Genomic DNA, 5,000 nt, shown 5'->3' with positions numbered 1-5,000 from the left:
AATTATTTTAGTATGGTTTTTTTTTACAATAGGCTATGCTTGACTCTTCGGTCCTGGAGATGGCGGCTATTATAACTCATTTGGGAAAAGAACCTCCAACGTTAATTGTTTTTTAAGAAAAATATGTTTTATATAGATTTTTTTTAAATATTTTTGTTACATATTTAACTATTTATCATGTATATAAATTTATTTTAAAAAAAAAGTGAACACAATTTTAAATATTTAATTTTTACAACTGTTTTACATGGTTTTAACACCTCTTTTATAGCCTTTTTAGTTCATTAGGCCGGGTGAATAAAAGAAAGCAATTGCTTTTATTCAACGCTTTTAGACTAATTGCTCACCTTTATGTGAAAATATTTATCGATTTTGCTCAAATTTGTATTAACGTAAAGCGTAACAATTACTTTAAAAATGTCGAATAAAAGCAATTGCTTTTTTTATTAACCTGACTTATACAAAAATTAATAAAAAGTTTTAAATATAACTAATAATTTTAACGCAAAGTTAAGACAAACGCAAGGCAAAATATATTCCGGACATTTTTCGCTAAATATTTTCTGCATTAGTATAAATTTGGATTGGATGAATGCTGAAATAAATATATGTTAATATACGTTAATATAAAGTAAATCGACGTATTTGTTTACCGTATATATTTTTTTTTTATTATTATAATTTCTGCTGGATTATTAAAAAAAAAGATAGCTTGAGTAATAAGCTTTAATATTATAGGAGCAGTAAACAGGGATTAGCTTTATCTGGAATTGCGGATATATTTTTCAGCTTATAGTTTTTCCGGATATCCAAAACAATTTCTTTTCATACAAGTTTACAAGTTATATATTAATAAGTTATATTAAGATACAAGTTATAATTTTTGTGAATATTTATTTTTTTTAAGCTTAACTCGTCACTCTAAGCAAAATAAAGAAAAGTTTAAAAAAAAAATTAGAAACTACTCAACTAAAAGCAAAATTAAGAGAAAGGAAAGGGAAAATATATTTCCGATATTTTACCTAAATAATTTTTCAAAATTTTTAAACAAGACTTGGATGATCTATGCATATAATTCAAGTCATATTTTAACAATTCTGTTGTGATTTGCGCATTTAATGTCCGAACGTTGCGAAATAAATGGTTAACTGTATCTTTAATGAAGCTAACAGTATTGTTTAACTACGAAGCCAAGAAAAATTAAAGTAAGCAGAACTAAAAAAGTATTAAAAAATTTATATTTCATTAGAGAAAACAAATTAAGTTATTATTAATAATTTATTTACTTCAAACCCGTATTACGGGTTGCCTACTGCTAGTAAATATAAATACAATTAAATACATTTTTATAAATATAACCATAATCATTTCCAGCTATTGTGTAAATGGAAAGAAAAAAAAAAAAAAAAATTTCAAGACGTGTGAAAGCTTTTTTTAAAAATAAGAGATTGTTTTAGTAATGTTGAGATCAAGTAACTGTTGTTTAACAACGCATTTAAAATGTTGAAAAGAGTTTATTGTTTTAATCTCATTTGTGAGAAATGAGTTCCACGATTGTGGTCCTCTTCTTGATATTGAGAATTGGGATTGACTCAAAGACATTTTTGGAATATAGTAGTTTTGCTTGGAATGTTTTGTTTCGTATTTATGATCAATAAGTTGGAAGTAATTATGGAATATTTTTGGGACCAAACTATTTTTTACTTTGAACATAACCTGAAGGATGCTATAGATCTTTTGTTCGTAAATATTAAGAACCCTCAGTTCTTTCATTATTTGTTTAGCACTAACATATCCATTTGTGAATATGCGGCATACTTGCTTTTGTTTTTTATAGACTAAGGCTAGTTTTGATTGGTAAGTATTTGCCCAGGCAACATTGCAGTAGCTAATGTAGCTTTGAATAAATGCAAAGTATAAACTTTTAAGACATACTTTATTTAAAATATACTTAGTTTTATGCATAATCCCAATGCTTTTAGATATTTTATTTTCTAACAACTTGATATGCTCTTTCCAGCTAATATGTTCATCTAGAATGACTCCTAAAAACTTCACAGAATATGCTCTTTTTAATATTATTTTGTCAACTAAAATATCCGGAAGTTTTAATGGTAATGTGTCTGACTTTGATGGTTTTGTGAAAAAAATGTATTTGTATTTTCCAATGTTCAAAGAAATTTTGTTAGCTTCCAACCAATCGCTTAGCTCTTCAAGCTCCTGATTTACTATGTTAAAAATAGTTTTAATATTTGAGTGGGTGTAGAAAGCTTGGGTGTCATCTGCAAAAAGAATAAAATTCAGTATACGAGAAGACAAAAATATGTCGTTAATATAGACAAGAAAAAGCAAAGGACCTAAAATAGTTCCCTGGGGAACGCCACAAGTAATGGTTTGAAGGGAAATGTAAGTTTTATTGTAATATAAAGCTTGTTTACGATTGTTTAGATAGCATATAAACCATTTTAGATTTTTATTTTTTATACCATAATTACTAAGTTTGTATAGAAGGATCTTGTGATCCACTGTATCGAACGCCTTTGACAGATCGATAAATACTCCAAGTGTATACTGATTTTTGTCAAACCCATTCAAAATTTCGTTAACTAACTTTATTACTGTATGTTCAGTTGAATGGTCTTTTTTAAATCCGAATTGGTTATTAAAAAGGATATTGTGATTTTGGAGGTATGAAAAAAGTCTGTTGTACATAATGCGTTCTAGTACTTTCGAGAAGCATAAAAGTATGGAGATAGGCCTATAGTTTGATAAAGTAGAGTTATCTCCGCTTTTATATATCGGCACTACGCGTGCTAATTTTAAGTGTTCAGGAAAAAATCCACTTTTTAATGAGAGATTAAAGATATACAATAGGAGATATTCAATAACATCATAAACTTCTTTAACCACATGAGAGCTAATATCATCAAGGTCCGGACTCTTTTTTGATTGTATTGTTTTAAATGCGTTTCGAAGCTCATCAGAAGATAAGTCAAACTCGTCCGTTACAAAGTCCACTTCTTTTAGATATGATTTAAATATTTTTTTACTTTGAGTTATTCTATTAGCTAGTGTGTTTCCGATGTTTGTAAAATAATTGTTAAAACTTTCAGCAATCTTTTTTTGATCATTAATAACAATGTTTTTGTTATCGATATTTAATTGGTTTGGCAGGATATTACCTGGACCATCCTGTGAAATCCATAGACTTTGTAAATTTTTGAGCTTGACTCTTTTTTCTTGTTTTGGAAATGCTTTTTCGTAAGCATTAATAAACTCACAGATAAAATGTTCATAAGCTTTATTTGCGTCTTTGTAGTTAATAAGTTGTTGCCAGTTTATTAGCGATAAGTGACCGCGAAAAATTTGAATAGTATTTTTATTTATTTCCCTTTTTTATATATATATTGTTTTGTTTGGTATCCTGTCAGATTTTTCTTTGCATATTGAATTAGAAGTAAAAAAGGTTGGAAAATGATCACTTACATCGGTTTTTATGATCCCACTTTGAGTATTATATTTTGAAAAATTATTAGTAAAGATATTGTCTATGAGTGTTTTAGTTTGATGAGTAACACGAGTTGGCTTGTTAATTAATGGTAATATACCGTGTTGATAAAGAATATTTATAAAGCGTTTAACTTTATTATCAGTTTTTATGTCTAAAAGGTTTATATTGAAGTCCCCCATTAAGTATAGTTGTTTATTTCTTACCGTTTCTAAATACTGTTCTAAATACTTTTCAAACAATTTTATTTTACCACTAGGTGGTCTATATATTGCAGTTAAAAAAACGTTGTGTACTTTTTTCTTATTATTAATCAGTTCTAAGGTTAATGTTTCACATTCTTCACTACAATGGCTAAGATTTTTTGCTTTTTTAAATTGCAGTGTATTGTGGATAAAAAAACATACACCGCCACCCATACCTTTACCTCTGGTTTGATGAATTGATTTGTACCCTGTCAATTGAAGATTCGAATTATTGGAATCTTCATCTTGACACCAAGTTTCTATAAGGCATATTACCTTAAATTCTCAGTTTATGTTATGTAACATAGACATAAAATTTTCAAAATTTTTATTCAGACTTCTAATGTTTAAAGTTAATGACGTAAATGATGGTTGCGTTGAGCCTATATAACAAGAAACTTCCTCAACATTACAGTAACAAGACTCAATATCAATATCCTCAAAAAGATTTATATATCAGGATCATTATCTTTTATTCAAAAGTAGTGTATTTTTCTTATCAAAAATCTCAAAAGTTTTTGTTTTAGTTATTTTATCAGCCATTTTTGTTATTAAATTTCTATATCTCTTTTATGATAATAAAAATTAATTTTTTTACTTAACTATATCTTTCTTTGTAGATACGTTTTTTAGTTTAATAATTTTATCGTACCTTAATACGACATTTTCTCCCTTTTCTCTTCTTTGTTTTGCCTCAATAAACAATTTCTTCCTTATAATTGCTGTCTCTCGAGAATAATCTTCATTGATGTAGATGTTTAGTCCCTTTAGGCGATGAGCTTCTTTTAGAATTTTAACTTTATCTTTATATCTAAGTAGTTTCATTAGTGTAGTTCTCGGTCGTCCTTCTTTTTTGTAACCTGTGCGGTGAGCTCTACAGTTTCAACTTCGTTGACTCTTAAAGTATTAGAGAATAGTTTTAAAACTTTATCTTCGGTCTCATCTCAGGTTTCGTTTAAACTTTCGGTAATACCTTCTATTCTAAGATTATTTCGTCTTGATCGATCTTTTAATATCCTATTTTTCTCGCTAATATTTTTTATAGGGCTTTCGTTCTCTAAGTTATTACATGCCGTTTTAATTTTTTGGTTGATTAAATGTTCGTCAAAGTTAAGACTATTTTTTAATTTATCATTTCTCAACGTGGTTAATTATGTCACCATTTTTAAGCTGCCATCTTGAATTGTTTATGTCGAACTTTATATATATATATATATATAAATATATATATATATATATATATATAT

The sequence above is a fragment of the Hydra vulgaris genome, chromosome 08 (assembly GCF_038396675.1).
Source record: "Hydra vulgaris chromosome 08, alternate assembly HydraT2T_AEP".
Lineage (NCBI taxonomy): Eukaryota > Metazoa > Cnidaria > Hydrozoa > Anthoathecata > Hydridae > Hydra > Hydra vulgaris.
Note: the sequence above shows the minus strand (reverse complement) of the source record.